General features: G+C 37.8%; 1 pseudogene; it reads left to right on the plus strand.

Annotated features, from left to right (window-relative positions):
- Positions 1–2514: 2514 nt before the first annotated feature.
- LOC129476716 (centriole and centriolar satellite protein OFD1-like) lies at positions 2515–17936 on the plus strand (annotated as a pseudogene).
- Positions 17937–19801: the final 1865 nt, after the last annotated feature.

Below are 19801 nucleotides of genomic sequence, written 5' to 3' on the forward strand. Positions count from 1 at the left end.
TTATTTTCCCAACATAAACCTCTGGACTCAAGGTAGAAACCTCGCTGCCCCCAAGAAGGTCCTGGATTTTTGTTTGTTTGTTTGTTTTTTTTATTCCTTTGCTCACTTTTCCCCTGCCTGCAATGCTCTTCTTTTATCTGCCACCTAAATACTACGCATCAAGGCCCTGATGAGTTAACATTTTTTTTTGAGAGATGATCTGGATCACTTCCAACTTCAACCACCTCTCCTTTAAACTCTTTACTCAGTTTATAGTATTATCTTAGCTCTTGTTCAATTTTCTGGACACAATTTTTCATTATTGCATCTGAGAGGTTTGGCTCCTTTTCTTTTTAATTACATATAAGCATCATGAGGTCAATCTCACCTTTCCTCTCTACACACAACGGTGGCTATTAAAAAACATTTCACTCTGTGGATCTCAACCCTGATCCATCTTGCTTCCAAGAGGACATCTGGCAATGTCTGGAGACATTTTTGGTTGTCTCACTTGGGGGAGAAGGTCTTATTGACAACATAGAGACCGAGGATACAGCTAAATCTACAATGCACAGGACAGCCTCCCAAAATAATCTGCTGGCTCCAAAAGGCAACAGTGGCTCCATTAAGAAATCCTGGGTCAGCTGAATGACCCTGTTAACTGCAAAAGCAAAGCCCCCAAGAGAGCAGACACTTGCAGGTGGACGTGTGCTCAGTGTATGGATGAACTTGTCGAGGCATGGCAGATCTGATCTGGCTAACCTAGGGAGGAGTGGAGGTACAGCACCATTGCGCTGTCATGTAGGGCCAGTAGTGTCCCACAGGGTCTTAAAATGCCTGTTCCGACTCACTCCAACCCCCTACCTGCAGCCAGAGTTCGAGGAGGGAAAGGCATTCTCAGTTCCGCTGTGGAGACTCGCGCTCCTGCTGCTTCAGCCCACTTCACTGGGGGTAGTTCCTTGATACCCTGGATGTGCTCTCCCAAGATGAGGTTGGAGCTTCTGTTGGGTGCTAGGCAACCAAGTGCATGAGCCATGTATCTTCAGAACAGGAAGACTGTACTTTGTAGGTCTCCAGGAGGGGCAGGATTCGATGTGAAGGCTGTAATCTCGTCGTCCTGCCTCACTGCTTTCCATCCCTAGTCTTTGGGTCCCAGCCCTCCAGCCGCCTTTTTGTTGTGCCTAGGTCACGGTCCTCGGCCATGCCTCAGGACCACAAAGAGAGGAGGCTCGCGTGTTTGATAGAAAACCTACTTGGGAATGTGAGAGTGAGAGTGTTCAGCACCTTTGTTCCTCACCTCGGACACAGGCAGGGCTTTGAGGGTGGAGATTCCCCCTCATCTTGGACCTGCATCCTGTCCTGGGCCCTCAACTCCGGCCATGGCGGGGCGAGGGAGGTGGCCTGGGAGGAAGCTGATGATGGGAGGAAGCTGGCGACTAATGACTCAGGAATACACAACTGCCCCTCGTCAGCGACAGGTAGAAATGAAGTCTTGTTGGTGTTCCTTAATACCTCCTTCCCTGCTAGGCCACTCACGGCATCCCCAGAGACCAGTGATCTTTTTTCCTACGTTCACCTTTGCTCTATCCCCCAGATAACCTGTAATCATTTTGTCTTCTAGTCCAACTTGCTCCCCATGTCTGACTTGTTGAGTCAAGATGAGCTGCGAGAAAAGCTACACCAAACGTTGAAGGATCGGGGTGTACTGGGCACACTCAAATACAGGTTTAGTTTTATCTGTTCCATAACTTTTAAAAGTGTAACCTGTAACAAGTAGTCCACATTTAAATTCATCCAATATTTGTGTTTCAAAACTCTATCCTGAAATACTACAGTCTCTTTGAATCCATTGAGAAAATTGTTGCATTTGAATCGACGTTAAGGAGAATGTTCAAATAATTAATTGAACCTACAATAAGACAGGAGCAGAAAGCATTTATCTAATGAACACATTTTAGTAAAATGAGGCCTGTTTTATACATCTGGCTTAGAGGTTGCTAAACTAACAAGTGGGTTTGTAATACATTTGGATGAGGAACATTGACACCATATAGAAAACACTAGTGTGCTGTTTTAATAGTTTGGGAATGAACACTTTCTTGTTTAAACTACAGTGATATGCCTGGCTATTTAATTTGAGCAGCAAATATCTGTAGGTATTCTTTGTATTTGGATTAACAGCTAGGAATAGCATTAGCTCAATGTGTTTTCATTGCAATATGTATTTCATAAACATATTTTACATTTAAAATATGTAGATATATCCTGTGCATATAACCTTTTTAAATTTAAGTTATATGGTGTGAGCATTTCTCTGTTTCCTTAAAAGTTTGTTGAAATCCTCATTTTTAGTGGTAACAGATTTATCTTTGGATGGTTTTGTAGCACACGAGCAGTCCTTTGTTGAATATTTTGGTTATATTTTCCAACAGTCCACAGAGGTGCGAAGAAATGGCAGAAATTTTTCTTATACTTCACATCCCAAGCATAAGCTACTGAAATGTGCTTCCAGGAAGTGAAGTTAAGAGTCTGCAAATGGGTCTGGCTAATCACCAGTTTTACTTGGAAGCTGAGGAAATAGACATTTTTCTAGAACACACTGGCTTTCTTGTCTCATGTGGTAAGACTTTTGCAGGGGAAGTTTCCTTACTTCTGGCCATGGATCTAGAAACATGGAAATAAAAGGACGTTTTCCAATGAATATAACACATCTGTGTATATCTCTATTGAGGAAATCCTACTGAAGTATTTTTTAACTTGTCTGACTTCCCTCCTTCCTTCCTTCTTTCTTTCCTTCCTTCTTTCCTTCCTTCCTACTTTTCTTTCTTCCTTCCTTCTTTTCTTTCTTCCTTTCTCATTTCCTCCCTTTCTCCCTCCCTCCCTTTATTTCTTCCTTCATTCTGTTCTTTGTTTCTTTTTTCCTTTCTTTCTTCCTTCCTCCGTTGCAAGACACAAATTCAAAACCAGCTAATTCGTGAGTAGATGCACCCTGAATTGAATGGAGAATTGCAACCTCAGTCCACTTCAGTGCAAGGGAACTCCCTCTTACTAGCAGCCTCTAACTCTTCAGTAGCTGATCACTAACAAAGATGTGGTTATGAGTCTTCACTTTCTGTTTTCTTTCCAGAAATTGGTTTAGCAAAAGAAAATGTAATGAATTTCCTTTTCTGTTTTGAACTTTTTATTAACAGTTTTTTCTCGGCAGACTGTAACGTGCTGCATTATAGCTAACTGCTTTTAAACTAGTTCTGTTTCTCAATCCTCTGAATTTACATCATACTTGCACATAATACCTTTGTTATATAACAAGCGGGTACTAAATTTGAAATTAATTTCTTGGTATCGCATTTAGTCTTTTTTTTTTTTTTTTTTTTTTTTGAGACGGAGTCTCGCTCTGTCGCCCAGGCTGGAGTGCAGTGGTGCAATCTCGGCTCACTGCAAGCTCCGCCTCCCGGGTTCACGCCATTCTCCTGCCTCAGCCTCTCCGAGTAGCTGGGACTACAGGCGCCCGCCACCACGCCCGGCTAGTTTTTTGTATTTTTAGTAAAGACGGGGTTTCACCGTGGTCTCGATCTCCTGACCTCATGATCCGCCCACCTCGGCCTCCCAAAGTGCTGGGATTACAAGCGTGAGCCACTGCGCCCAGCCCGCATTTAGTCTTTTGTAAAATTGTGATCTACAATCTCTAAAGCTTTAAGAGCTGAAACTGATTTATTTATTTTCGGTGTTGTTTAATAACACTTTGCCAATCTGCTGAATGTTTGCTCTGAGCTTGGCACTGTGATAAATACATGACAGATGTTTTGCATGTTACAGATGAGGAACCAGACTGTGGAGAGGTGAATCAAGTAACTTAAATGATGTAATTCTTAAAAATCTGTAAAGTTTCCAAATAATAAAGAGACTTTCATTTTATTTTATAGTACATTTCTAATTATTTGAACTATATTTCTCCACCATTATTGTTGAACATTCATCCCAGTTTATTATTTTAAAGCTAGATGCAGCAAAGTTTTCCTGTGAATATATGTGTGTGTTGTGGGGGGAGGGTGTTTGTAAGCTTTGTTTTTTAGAGCAGTTTTTACTTCACAGCCAGGTAGATGGAGAAGTACAAAGAGTTACCATACACCCACTGCTCCTACACATGCACAGTCTCTCCCATTGTCAACATCTTGTAACAAGTTGGTACATTTTCTACAATTGATAAACCTACCTTGACATGTCATTATTCCCAAAGTCTATCATTTACATTAAATTTCACTCTTGGTGGTGTGTATATGTCTTTGTTTTCTTTATGTTGTCTATAGTTATCTAAACATTTCATATTCCAAATTTTTAAGGACACAAGAAGCTCAGTATTGTGATTACTTTCTTTGAGATGGAGTATCACTCTGTTGCTGAGGCTGGAGTGCAGTGGCATGATCTCGGGCTGCAAACTTTGTCTCCTCGGTTCAAGTGATTCTCCCACCTTAGCCACTCAAGTAGCTGTGATTACAGGTGCTCACCCAGGCACCTGGCTAATTTTTGTATTTCTAGTAGAGGTGGAATTTCACCATGTTGGCCAGGTTTTTCTCAAACTCCTGATCTCAAGCGATCCATTTGCCTCAGCCTCCAAAAGTGCAGGGATTAAAAATGTGAGCCACAATGCCTGGCCTTAGTACAGTATTTGAATGAAAATTTTAAGTATGTTGAGTTTCTTCATAAGCAACCAAATTTCACTTATCGATTTTATAAATGTATTTATTTACATATTTATTTTTTAGTGATAGTGTCTTGCTCTGTCACCAAGTCTGAAGGGCAGTGGCATAATCTCAGCTTACTGCAATAACTGCCTTCCGGGTTCAAGCAATTATACTACTGCAGCCTTTCAAGCAGCTGGGATTACAGGCACACATCACCACATTCTGCTATTTTTTTAATAGATACTGGGTTTCTTATGGTGGGCAGTGTTGTTTTGAATCCTGAGCTCATGTCATCTGCCTGCTTAGACTGCCCAAGTGCTGTAATTACAACTGTGAGACATTGTGCCTTGTCTGGAATTCATTTTTGATATATCTTTCTCTAATTTTCTAATCACTCTATATTCTACTTATTGTGCAATTACCAGTTGTATAATTCTTATAATAGGAATTCATCCCACTCAAACAACTTATTGGTTTCTCCTAATATAAAATGCCAATGCTAAATGCTTTATTTGAAGGAAATCCAGTTGAAAACATATCAGTGTTCTCAGAGTAGACATACTTATTGATATATACTGTAGTAGAAACAGATGTAAATAACTGCCCAAAATGTCTGTTTGAGAGTGTTTTAAGTGCATTTTAATAATGACTGTAAAGACCATGAAAATTTTGTTTATTTAAATTTTTAAACACTACTTCCAAAAAAATGTAATTGAATGACATTTGATGTAAAATACTTAGAGGTTAATTACCTGATCAAGAAAGATATTTTATTATTTTGACCTCAATATGTTTTTGTAATTTATCTAACAGTGTAAGAAAGAGCTTCAGTTTTGCTTTGTAATCTTATTTTTTGAAGGATGTTCCTTAATCTCATATTCATAAATATAATGTGTCACTTAAACACTGCTATAAGAGTGTCTAATTAGGAAATTTTTATTTTCTTAAGGTATTTACTATGCAGGATTGATTGCACTCAATAAAAATCACCGTACTTCCAGTTTCTAGAAATCACTGGTAAGATTACTTAGTATCTATATTCTACTTTGGTTTGTTAATTATAACTTAATAACATTATAAAGGGAACAGTTTTTTTAACAGGTCTCAGGATTTGATAAAGAAAACCAAAAATGTAGGAGACTACATAATCGTAAACTATAACAAGGTTTTTCTATGTAATTTTCCTTATAAAAGAATGAAGCTAATTTTGAGGGAGAAGAGTAAGACATTTAATTTGATTTAAATTACATGTTTTTCCTTGCTCACCACATCTTAGTTTGTAAACAACAGTTCACTTGTTCTGCAGGTCATTATTCCCATATTTTCATTTTTGTAATGACTTCATATAGTCAAATAAGAAAACTTCAGTGAGTATCAAGGGTCCTGCAGACACACTAAAAGATACTGTTTGTAAACATATCCGCTGTTGGCAAAATTTCTAAAAAAAAGAAAACATTCAAAAAACTGCCTTTTAAGCCAGGTGTCTTTGTATACTAGGTATGCCTCTCAAATAAAATTGATAGAATATTAAATGTATTAATATGTCATTAATGAATAGAATATGTGTTTGGTAAAGTGTAATATAACTTTTGTTCTTAAATGTTTACACAGACCTGATTAATTGCCTTAATCTTGGCCTTCATACAAAACTTTTATAAAGTTTGTAACTACTGTGGGTTTCACACCATTGGTTAGACTTGATAATGGGCTTTGTAGCATGAACATAAGCTGGCAACTTGTCTTTTTATGCTTAGTTATCCTTTATGTCTTTTAAAATAATCTGTGAATTAGTAATGCTCCTTTTGTGTTGCTACCCCCTTGGGATTTTGTCTGTTACATGCATTTCTATAACTCCACAGAGACATTTATTCATTCATCCATTCACTCAGAGCTTAATCATTTGAGTACATACTTTCTGCCAGCCTTTGAGTCTTTGTATTAATTGCCAAGCTTCATTGTAATAATGTGAAGGAAGGAAGGAAGAAAGGAATGAAGGAAGGAAGGAAGGAAGGTAGGAAGGAAGGAAGGAAGGAAGGAAGGAAGGAAGGAAGGAAGGAAATAAAAGACACTGTGGTAGCAGTTCTCACACTTCACACACTGTGACACCATCTTTTAATTTTTATGTAGTGAGATTGATAAATATTTCCCTATTGCTTCCAGGTTTCGTATCATTCTTCTGAAGGACTTTTTTCAGATTTACTCTTAAAAGCTATAACCAGACAAAGAGGCTTATTCCTGTGATTCCAGCAACTTGGGAGGCCCAGGCAGAAGGATCACCTGAGGCCATGAGTTTGAGATCAGCTTGTGCAGGAAGCATAGGAAGACCCTGTCTATACAAATAATAATAATAATAAATACACAAATTAACTCAGCGTGGTGGATGATGGTAAATGCCTGAGTGTTTTCAACATATAGAAAAGTTGAAACAATTGTAGTCAATAATTACATACCTACCACCTAGATTTCACTATTGCATTTGTATTATATATACTTCATCATTTTTATCTGTCCATCTATTCATCTATCTTACTTTTTTTTTTGTATTTCAAAGTAAATTGCAGACACCTGTGCTTTCCCTGAAGTATACTCTACTTTTGAACCAGAAGTCTGGCCTCTTACACACCTGACCATGCCTCTGTGTCCTAATTTGAACTGTTACTTTTTAATAGCTGACAACCTTCAGCTTATTGATGATCAATTGGCAGATGCTTATCCTCAGCATATAAAGTCTGAGTCTTTAGAAATAAAGCTAAATGAAGATAAGACAGAAATAGAAATGCAACTTCTTGCAGATGTGTCAAAAGGCAATCTTTATCTTGTTACAGTTAATAAGTCATGTTTTTGATTGTCATTTAAAGATTTAATCTTAGATTTCCAAAAAATACCTGGAATTTTTAACACAAAATAGGGTACTTCACTGTTTTGCATACCATTTTTTTCTGATGAGATTTGTTTATTCCTTTTGATTCAGTCCTACAAATACAGCAAATGGTATAAAATGATAGATTAAATAAATACAACATATTTGGACAGAACATTAATGTGGAGCCTAGCTGTGGAGAGAGAATCTGTTACTGCACTTATAATATAATGATTGGAACTTTTACATTGGTAATCAATTTGCAATTGAAGTTTTTTATGAAAGTTATAAGAGAGTATGAGAAGGAATTAGCTAGGTTCTGAAATGATTTTGAGAAAGCTTGTCAAGCAGAATCTGAAAACTTTATTCTTTGGAAATAGAGTATCCTTGAGAGACATCAAAAGCACCGAGAGGTGGTATTTACAAATATTTTACTGGGTGGCTATTTCCTACAGCTCTTACTAGGTCAACTCAAGGAATGGGATGTTACAATTGATGGAACACGGTCCCAGAAGAGCAGTAAGGACTGTGGCGAAGACAGCAAATAAAAGAATGATGGGCCTTGAAAAGGATACAGATTTGCATCCTTTGAGACTTCTGGAAATGCAAGATTTGCAGAGGTGACCATTCAAGTTGGAATTATGAGAAACACACTCTAAAAAACTTCATCTTATCAGGCAAATTAAGGAGATAGATGAAAGGTTTCAGGAGCAGCTTGGAGGTGCAGAGTAGCTCATGCTGGTAATGTATGTACAGCTCTTTAAAGTAGAGCAGACTGATTACCTGTACTGAAGGCCCAGCTGTGGTTGGGGTAACACTGGAAGTGAGAGAGACAAAACCACATGTTTGTAGGTGAGTTTTCTGTTCTACCTATGGGGAGGAATTTTAAGGGTATGTCTCTGCTGTCCCTTTCAGTGAGGGTGCAAAGATGGAGATGCTTGGGAAGTGGAGATTTGCAGAACATAATTCAATGTCCTTGAGAAAGGCAGCCTGTTTCATGAAGATTCCCTGGATCTCCTGTGTAGTGATGGTAAGCAGAGGAGAGGGCAGGTGGCTGGTAACCTGGGGGAAAGGGGGGGTTGAGTTGTAGTCTCAGTGATCAAGAAATAGATCTGGAGAGACTGGCTGGTGGAAGAATAAAGATGGTCCAAGAGTGCAGAATTGCAGAATGAGGTTGCAGGTAGACAGTGGAAATCAAAGGTGCAGTGCTGCCGTTGGATTGAGCCATGGAAATGAGCAAGAGTAAAGATCCCTGGAGTGAAGGAGTCACCAGGGCCCCAAGGGTCATCCATGTGGCCATTTGATTTCATCACCAGGAAAGTAACTTGAAAGGAGATGAAGGGGATGAGGAGTGACAGGGAGTTTGTGTTGGCAAGTTGGATTGTATCTACTCCTTCAAGAAATCATATTCCTTTTCCATGTGTGTATCTTAGACCACACAGGATTTACAGCAGTATTTCAAACATACATCTAAAACTGCTGCTGCCAGATGTTGAAAGTAGGAAGTCTTCCCGCTAGTACCCACTCTCGCTTGGAGCTTCTCAATGAGACATAGTTGTTTAATGCTAAGGGCACTCAATCTAAAATTTTCCATAGCATTTCTGAAAATTCAGCTTCCTTCAGTTATAAAACTGAATGTTGGACACACAAATCTTGCAGATGATTAGATTGTGTTTAGACTAATAACTTCATCTTCAAGGTAAGTGACTGACTAAATTTCTGTTTATTCAACTGCGAATATCTGAAGGCTTTGAGGAAGATTGTCATTCTCATAAAAACCACCATGCCTATATTTCCCCACCTGGAATATCAATCCCCTTCTCTCCCTGATAAAACCGTAGTGTCATTCGAGGCCCAGATTTGATGTCACCCCTGAGATGCCTTCCCTGACTTCCACTGAGCACTCATTTAGGACTTATTCCTGCCTGCAGTCTTTATTTACCTCAGTTATAAAATTATCCTATCTCAGTGTGATTGTTTCTCCCTGACTATACTGTGAGGTCTTCAGAGATGAGGACTACATCAGTCTACATTTTTATATCCAGTTCCTAGTATGCTGCTTGATATATGAAAGATAGTAAATTCTTGCTCTGTGAAGACATAAGTGGAATGTTGGCTCATTCATTTACAAGTTCATATGAGCTTACTAACTCTGAATCACAATGATTCATGAACATTGAGATGACTCAGAAACATTTAGGCAGTACCACCACCAAAATCCATGGGAATTTTATTCCTTTGGAGTTTTATTTCTGAATGTACATTTTGTTTATTTATTTTCCTGAAGAACTTCCCAAATTTTAGTTAAGGGGGCTAGGTCTGGTGGCTCATGCTTGTAGTTTTAGCACTTTGAGAGGCTGAGATGGGGATCTCATTTGAGCTCAGAGGTTCAACACCAGTCTAGGCAGCATGGCACCACCCCATCTCTACAAAAACATTAGAGCAACTTGGTGGTGTGTGTTTGTAGTCTAACTCAGCTACTGAGAAGCCTGAGGTAGGATGATGTCTGGTAGAAGGCTTGAGTCTGGGAGGCAGAGGTTGCAATTATCCAAAATCACAACACTGCACTCAAGCCCAAGGAACAGAGCAGAACCGAGTCTCAAAACAAAAATTACCTAAATTACCTAAGGGACTGAGATGTGTTAACTAAGTAACATAAATTACATGGGGATGTTAAAAATATATGGAAATGTACTTTAACAGAACTTGGGAGAGTAAATACTTGCGCAACTGGAATAGCTAGTTGAGGAACACATTGAATTGGATTTTTTCTTTTTTTTTTTTTTTTTTTGAGATGTAGTTTTAATCTTTTTCCCAGGCTGGAGTGCAATGGCACTACCTTGACTCACTGAAACCTCTGCCTCCAAGGTTCAAGTGATTCTCCTGCCTCAGCCTCCCAGTTAGCTGGGATTAAAGGTGCTGACCACCTTACCCAGTTAATTTTTGTAATTTTTATAGAGATGTGATTTCATCATATTGGGAAAGGCTGGTCTCAACGTTTTGACCTCAGGTGATCAGCCTGTTTTGGCCTCACCAAGGGGTAGGATTACAACAGTGAATCACCATGCCCAGCTGAGTAGGAATCATTTGAAGGTGAAATTGTATTCTTAATTTCTGTACTTTGGTTTTTGGAATTTAGTAAGCAGTATATTTATTTATTTCAATTTGTTCTACTTTCATTAACTTTCTTGCTAAAACTTAATACCTCTTTTTTTTTTTTTTTTTTTTTTTTGAGAAAGAGTCTTGCTCTGTCACCCAGGCTGGGGTGCAGTGGTGTGATCTTGGCTCACTGCAAATTCTGCCTGTCAAGTTCAAGCAATTTCCTGCCTCAACCCCCAGAGTAGCTGGAATTACAGGTGCCTTCCACCATGCCCAGGTAACTTTTGTATTTTCAGTAGAGATGGGGTTTTACCACCCTGGCCGGTGTGATCTTTAACTCCTGACCTCATGATCTATCTGCCTTGGTCTCCTAAAATGTTGGCGTTACAAGCATGAGCCACCACAACCAGCCAAAATTAATGCTTTTTTACAGATTGAAACAAGAAAGTTTATGCTCAAAGCCTTCTTTTACTAAAAGATATAGATTTGTTAAGAGGAAAAAAAGCAAAGCTGAAGCAAAGAGTTGAAGCTTTTGAATTATATGTATGCATGTTTATTTTGAATATTCAGAATGATGAGATTAAAAAGAATTACTAAATATATGTCTAAATATTGTAATGTCTATTGACAAGTAGAATTCTTTTTTATAAAGGTGATATCACCCAGTATTAGAAGTTACACATTAACAGAAACAAACATTAGGGTTGTGCTTTTGAAATATTAAACTTTAACATGAAATGCTATCACTAGGCTACAGTAACACTAAATAGAAAATTTGGAGATGCTGTTAATACTTGAACAGATCATATATTTTAAAGTTAACTTCAGACCTTCAGGTCTGATATTTTTGTGTGTTTATGTATTGTGACTGAATTCCAAATATCCAGGCCTATTCAGCTCTGTGCTGAAAAAAAGGAAGTATTGTGGTTTGACTTGTAGTGGATGAAACTATTTCTCAATGCTATTCACTTTTTCTGTGTGCTCACAAATGTTTCATCCTTCATATATTACCTAGGATTGACAGCAAGCTCACCTGTCTATAGTTTGCACAAGAAGCCTTCCTTTCCTTTGGGAATATTCTGTTAATTGACACCCATAGATATTTTAGGGCCTTTAGCTCATTAAAGAATTTGTCCCCATCTTATTTAATGTTGTTTTCTCACTTCTATAGGTTTGAATTTTTATTTCAGCCCACTGTGTATCTTACTTTCTTTTTGGCAATAATGAAAAGGTAAATTAAACAACAGAGAGAGGGGAAAAAAAAGAGAAACATTTGCGCAGGGAGTGTGTGTCACTCCATTTTCTCTACTCCTTTTCCCTTCTCTCAAAATATATACACAATCAATGTAGTTTAGCTCTCCACAGTGTTCCGGATTGCCAGAAGAGGGAGCTGATACCTGGAGCTTTTAACTGTTCTTGGGCTAGTTAGTGTTTTGCGGTACTTCTCAGGATGGCTGGATCTCATCTCCTGTGAATCCACCTCCCTGGCTGGGGAGTTGGTGTAATGGGTGATTTGAATTCTCCCTATGAAGGTCATTCGATTCTGAAGTATTTGAAAGCCCTGAATGACCCATCTATCTGTTGCCCTCTCTTTTGGTATTTGATCAATATTCAATCAATAGTTTTTTTGTGGTTGTTTTGTAGGGATTTTTTGTTGGTGTTGTTTTGGTTTTAAGAGACAGCGTCTTGCTATGCTGTCCAGGCTGGTCATCTAGCAGTTTTAGTCTGTTGAACTAAAAACGTGTCACGTGATGTTTTTCCTAAATTTGTTAACTCAGCTATTATAGTTGATTTACTTTATGTTTTTTGCTAATTTTAGAACCCAGAAACTCCAGGAAGAAAAACATAAAAGCAAGACTGAGGACTTAGGAGATAGGAGCAGAATACAAAGTGTCTTGTGGAGACTTATGACTGAAACCTAAAAAACAAACTTCTAAAGTAATCGTTTGGCACATTTAAAGAAGTAATATGTTTAAATTACATTGGTAGAAATATAACAAAAGCCAAGGAATTAGTCTATGATTAATCTTTTATGCAAACTTCAGTATTCAAAAAAAATAAACATTTATCAATAGCCAATATATTCCTGCATTTGAGTTAGGGCAGCTTTTAAAAGATAAGGTGTAGAAAAGCACATACTCTGTTCTTCTTACTCATGGCTTCTCGAATATTTATCAAGGGCTGTGATTTGCTTTAAATTTCAGGGCAAGTTGTGACTTGCTCAGGTTGCATAGTTAATAAGCTATAGCTAATAAGCTGTGAAATTTGAATTGTAATAACTTTTAGTTTCCTTTTTCTCTTCCACACTCATACTGCCACAAAGATGGGGATGTCTAACAATGTATAAATTATAAAATAAAAAATAAATTTTAAGACCAGACTAAAAAAAAATTCAATAAAGTAAAATAAAATCAAAATTAAAATTAAACACAATCAACTTAAAAAAAAGCTTATCATGTTGTAAAAAAAAAAAACTATGCTTAGTGGTCAGATTGTTTGTCAGTGAACATGTGTCTTGTATTCCTTCATGATTTTGCAAAACCATAATCACAAGAAAAGAGCTAAAATTACATATGTGGGGCAAAAATCGATATAGGGAAAGCAAAATATGGACAACTGTGGTTACTTTGGCTTTGCTTTACTGTCACCTTGTGTATCAGTGAGAAATACCTCAGTTCTAAGACATTATGCCCATGTTGTAACTTTTCAGTGGGTTCAAAAGCATCTGACACATAAAAAATGCTCAGTAAATATTTGCTGTTAATGTATTCAGAAGAAATGACTCAACTCAGGTGATCTGGGCATTTATTTGGCCTGTTTTTAATTGCCCCTCTCATAAATTATCATCAATATTCCATTACACAGAACTTGCAAAGGTTTCTTGAGGTTATTCTATAAACAAATTCAATTTTTAAAAACAGAACAGTTCTTTATAGATTCTGAATTCCCAGTGTATTCTCAATACATTTTCATAAATCTGTAGTTGTCGAGAATTTTATGGAATTTTTGGAATTCCATATTTTATGGAATTTTTTGGTCAATTTCTATATTAAAATAGTTGACATGAAGTTTTCTATAATTTTTTTAGTAATATATTTATCAGTATTTTTTAGTAATTTTTAGTTTTACATTTAGTAATTTCTAGTAATACATTTATTAAAGTATGTTAATTTTATATAGTTATGGAGCTAGTGAACTGTTTGGTACCATTGTGACAGCTTGCCGGCCTGCATGGTGTCTTTCTGGCTTTGGGAATTCTCATATGACTTTGGCACATCTTGGAGTTTGGGGACTGTTCACAACAGGAGTGTTTCTTCATCCTTTTGGAGTCAAAAGTCAACTTGTAAAAGCTGAGAAAGAAAAGTAAAAAATGTGAAATGTGCCTTTGGATATTGTTAATTCAGATATAATGCTTTTAGCACCTGGTTCCCTGGACTGGGCTTGGTCCCTGGGCCCAAAGTCCTTACGTTTGTTTGGGCTGGGCAGATAGTACAGGTGGGTTGAAAGTGACTGTCTAATTATCACTTGGGATTGAGTCTGTTGTGTGCTGTGTAAATTTAACTATCTTCCCTGTTCTTTGGGCCAGTTGAGACCAACTGGAAAGTAATGCTTTCAGTAACCTTATGAAAACACAACCCTGCATTTTGTATGATTGTGCTTTATAACATCAAGGCAGGGTTTTGTTGGACATTTTATGTTTGAAAGCCATATCCCTGGCTTTAATACTGAGGGACTTTGAAGTTCTACATAGTCTTATTCAGTGCCCTCAGGTGTATCTGTGCCATAGATAAGGTCCTGCATTGATAAGCATCTTTCTGGAAAGACAACTGTGAGACTCATTCTGAATCTCAGATATCAACTTGAACTAATGGATGACTGCATCATTAGAACTAAAAGAGTGATTGAAGAGGAAAGGAAGAGTAAAGATGATGTTTGGGTGGGGCAAGAAGCCATAGTTTTCAATTTTGATACAAGATATTAGCTTCCTTAGTTGAGTCTGTTTTATATTAAAAAAAATAGCTTACACTACTTTTCTGTAGTACACTTCTTGTGTAATATTAATTATGTAAAATTAAAAAAATATTGTCTTCCCACTTTTTGTAAAACCCTTATTTTTAATATTTTATATAAACAGAAAGGTCAGTGATTTTTTTCTGGATATTTTATTAAACTTTATTTCAGTATATTTTGATAAATCTGCAATTATCAAGAAGTTGGCAGCAACTTATTGCCTCTGGTACCTATTACTTTTAACCATGAGATATGTTCTTTTTCACTTATGGAAAAATTTTAACTTCTCTGTTTCCTGTGACATAGCTTCTTATTTTGTTGCCTTCCAATATATTTTTTTATTTATAATATTTTTACTTTGCATATAACCTCCTGAATTCTTGTGTATATTGCCCTTGAGACTGGAAGATGAGTAATGTCTCAATCTTTAGATATTTTATATTTCAATATATTTTTAGGAAATTGCCTGTAATGAGAAGTGAAGTTTTGGTGGAATTTTCAAATAGATTCTTGGGAGTATACCAAGGGTAGTTGTTTGACGTTGTCCAGACACCCAGTGTGTGGCTTCCTCTTTTACTACTATCTTGTGGAGACTAACACTTCTTTTATAAATTAGTACCATCATCTAGGTAAAAATTATACCTTGATAATATATATACATAGATTCAAGTTAAATAAAATGAAAATGAAAAAGTAATACCTACAATACAATAACAATATTGTCTTTTACAACATAGTAACAGACTGATCTTCTTCTTCAAGGAAGTTAAAACCTCTCTGGTTAGTATGTGTAGATGGTGGAATTTCACCACATAGAGGACAGTTATAGCTTCACATCACCTGTTAGGTAACAGGGCTTATTTCTTACTTGCTTGTGAAAGTTTTGTCCCCTACACAGGCTATTTCATATTATAAATAATGGTCATCATGTCTGACATACTGGCCATAAATATTAAACAGCTTTTGTATTCACAAGGAAAACGTTATGGTGTTTAAAAGGCTCTTTCTTTCAGGAAAAACTGTTTGCTTGCAAGAGGAGAACACAGTTATTAATACAAAAAAGGAGGAACTCAATCAATCTGTAAATTTTGTGTAAGAACTTGAGGAATTATCTAGCATATATTTTTGAAATACATTTTAATGAATATATAAAATTTTACTCATATAGAATTTATCCAATGTCTTTCTCTCGAGATGTTTAAACTGCCATTTCTACAGCAAAGCAGGGGATGACTAAAGTTAATTCAATAGTTCTTAATTTCAATCAACATCATATATGAAACTATAGACAGTGCTTTCAGTCTTAGAGTCCTCCTTGAATCCTATCTGTGACCTAATTGCCTCTGTGCCTTTGGGCAGGTCCTTCGACTGCAGATTCCTCAGCTGTAAACTCTAGGATGTTTTCCACATTATAGGGTTGTTGAGGGAATTCAGTGAGTTAACTTATGAGCCTAGTTCATAGCAGGTGGCCAATATTATTATTGGTCTGTTTCTACATTAACCTGTTCTTTCTTTTCATCAGGAGCAGCTAAAAATTTCTGACATTATCGTGTTATCTCACATATCAAAACAAAATGCAACACATTTATCACATGCCATTTCTTGTTTACTTTGCTGTTTATTTTTGTGCTTGCTATCTGAAGACGAAGCTGGAACTTTAGGCACTTAAATCATTTTAAATATAAAGTTTATTTTTGCAAGTTGAACTTATGTGAGAACTTTGTATGTCTTCTTATTCAAATATGATATATAGTATACTAAGAAAAGAAAAGCTCTACACAAAATGTTACATTTATTCATTTATTTTTTTTTTTTGAGACTGAGCTTCATTCTGTCATTCAGCATGGAGTGCACTAGTGTGATACCAGCTCACTATAATCATCACCTTCCAGGGTAAAGCAATTCTTGTGTCTCCACCTCCCAAGAAGTTCAGATTATAGCCGTGCCCCACCACACCAAGCAAATTATGTATTTCTTTTTTTTTCTTTCTTATTTTTTAAGGTGGAGTCTCATTCTTTTGCCCAGGCTTGAGTGTAATGTTGCACACTGGGCTCACTGCAACCACTGCCTTTGTTTTCAAGTGATTTTTCCTGCTTTAACCTCCTGGGTAGCAGGGATTCCAGACACCTGCTACCATGCCTGGCTAATACAGTTTTAGTAGAGAAGGGGTTTCACCATGTTGGCTAGGGTGGTTTCAAATTTTTTACCTCGAGTGATCTGCCCATCATGGTCTCCCAGTGTGCTGGGATTACAGGACTGAGCCACAGTGCCCTGCTGTACTTTTAGTAGAGACCCTGTTTTTCCTCATTGCCCAAGGTAACCTGGAAATTCTGAGCTCAAGCTATCCTCTCATGTTGGCCTCCCAAAGTGCTGGAGTTAAAGATGGGAGCCACCATGCCTGGCCATTTTTACCTTACCTTTTCATATTTTAAACAAATCTATATTGCTATGATGAGTGATTGTTGTTAGGTTCTTCATTGCCTATGAAAAATGGGGTGATAATCTTACTTCATGGGATTTGCTTCAAGGACTTGCTTCATGGGATGTGGTCCATAAAACTTCCTCTGCCCCAACTGTCGGGCAGAAGACAATTTTTGTTACTGTAGTTTGGGTCTTATTGCAGAGATTCAGACATCTGTTCAGGGACCTTAAACTGTGATGCTATGCTAAAAGGAGCCTGCCAGCTTTTACCTTTGCAGCACTATAAAGTCATCATTCGAATGTAAATTTTCCTTTTTAAATTTCAGGTTGAGTTAGTGTCTGTCAAAGCACAGTCTTTGGCGATACCAAAACAAATATATGCTGAATGAAAGTGGTCAAGAGGTAAGTGATTATTTACTACTAAAGGAAGAAAAACTGGAAGAGAATAAAAAAAAAAATGCACCTCCTAAACCATATGTCCACCTCCTATGTTCAAGCAATTCTCCTGCCTCTGCCTCTCAAGTAGGTAAGACTACAGGAATTTACTCCCACACACAGCTAATTTTTGTATGCTTAATAGAGACAGGGTTTCACCATGTTGGCCAGGATGGTCTCAAGCTTTTGACCAAAATGTTCCACTAGGCTCGGCCTCACAAATAGCTGGAATTACAGACATGAGCCACGGTGCACGGCTTGCATGTATTAGTGATTCATACTAAGTCAGTGTGATAAAATTATGTTTTGTACTTGTAAAGGACGCTTAAATTGGAAATATTTATAAAATTATGATTTCTGGATTAAACTCTGCTAACCTGCCTCTAGGTGGTATCAAGGCATTTTTTACCCTCTGCCTGCTGATTGGGTTTGGCGAGTGGGAACACTAGCCTCCACATACAGTGTCCCTAGACTGCCTGCTTCATCTCAAGGCCCGTTGAGGTCATAGTGCCTGTGATGACATCTTTCAAGTGCTCTGAACCATCTCCCTCTCTCCAGTGCTGAGAATTTATCTCTCCCCTAATTCTCCATTCTGAAGGAGTACTGAGAGTATGGTCCTGTTACTATCCCAGGGAACTCCACCATCTTTTGTGGGTACCCTGAATAAGTCACTCTTTATTAAAAAGTTCTTAGATGACTTTGACTGTGGGAACCATCTGCCTTCTGCCTGGATCCCAAATGCTGCTGACAGATGCACAGATTATATTGGATCTCGAGTCTGTCATCAAAAGTTAGACCAGATAGCACCTTGTGTGTGTGGTAGAGGAGAGAAACAGGCTTTCAGGTTAATATGAGAGTTTGAAAGAGTTCTTTTTGTTTCTGTACCATTGTGCATTCCACAAGCAATGAATGAATTGCTGTTTTTCCTCCAGCAAATCAGTTGTCATGTTTTAAAAATGGTATAGCTGTTCCAACAAATATAGATGGGCCATGCTAACTTATTGTTGTAATTTTCAGCCACTTAAAGATATATGAGTTTGAGCATCTTTTTGTTTGCTTGCCATCTTTGTGTTTTCATTGGTGAGCTCAGCTTTTTACACATTGTTAATTGGGCAGTCTGTTTTATTGTTGAGTTTCAAGATTTGTGTATTTTCAGTGCAAGTTTTTGCTCAGATCTGTATTTTGCAGATACTTATCTTCAGTCTGTTATCCTTCTATTTCCTGAACAAGATTTTACTCAGAGTATAAACTTTTAATATGAGAAAGCTTAAATTTTTAGTTATTTTTTATCGTTACTGATCGGCTTTGTTGTCATTTGTTAAAACTTATTACCAAATCCAAGATCACATAAATTTCTTTCTGTGCTTTCTCCTAGAATTTACATAGTTTTACATTTCCAGTTAATGGCTCCTTCACCATTAAAAATAAATGAGGGGGAATTGCTGGCGAGATTGCTGAATAAAAACAGCTCCAGACTGCAGCTCCCAGATAGATTGATGCAGAAGGTGAGTTATTCCTGCATTTCCAACTGAGGTACACTGTTCATCTCATTGGGAATGGTTGGACAGTGGATGCAGAACATGGAGTGCGAGATGAAGCAGGGTGGGGCATCACCTCACCTGGGAAGCCTGAGAAACCAAGGGCCTATTCCAGATATGTGCTTCTCCCATGGTCTTCACAACCTACACACCAGGATGTTCCCTTTGGTGCCTACCCCATGAAGGCCATGGGTTTCAAACACAAAACTGGGCAGCTGTTAGAGCAAACGCTGAACTAGCTGGAGGAATTTTTTGTTTGTTTGTTTGTTTTCATACCCTAGTGGTGCCTGAAATGTTAAGGAGACAGAACCATTCGCTCCCTTGGAGAGAGGTGATGAAGCCAAGGAGCTAAGTGGTCTGGCTTGGGGAGTGATACTCCCCACAGAGGTAAGCAATCTAAAGTTCGCTGGCTTGAAATTCTCTCTGCCAGCACAGCAGCAGTCTGAGATCGACCTAAAATACTCAAGCTTGTTTGGGGGGAGGGTCATCGCCATTGCTGAGTCTTGAGTATGCCATTTTACCTTTTTAATGTAAATAAAGCCACAGAGAAGTTTGAATTGGTTGGAGCCAACTGCAGCTCAGCAAGGCTGATGTGTCTAGGCTGCCAGATTTCTCCTCTCTGCGCAAGACATTTCTGAAAAAATGACAGAATCCCCAGTTAGGGGCTTATAAATAAAACCCCCATCTCCCTGGGGCAGAGCATGTGGGGGGAGGGGCAGCCATCAACGGTTTCAGCAGACTTCAACATAACTGCATGATGGCTCTGAAGAGATCAG

This window comes from Symphalangus syndactylus, chromosome Y (assembly GCF_028878055.3).
Source record: "Symphalangus syndactylus isolate Jambi chromosome Y, NHGRI_mSymSyn1-v2.1_pri, whole genome shotgun sequence".
Classification (NCBI taxonomy): domain Eukaryota; kingdom Metazoa; phylum Chordata; class Mammalia; order Primates; family Hylobatidae; genus Symphalangus; species Symphalangus syndactylus.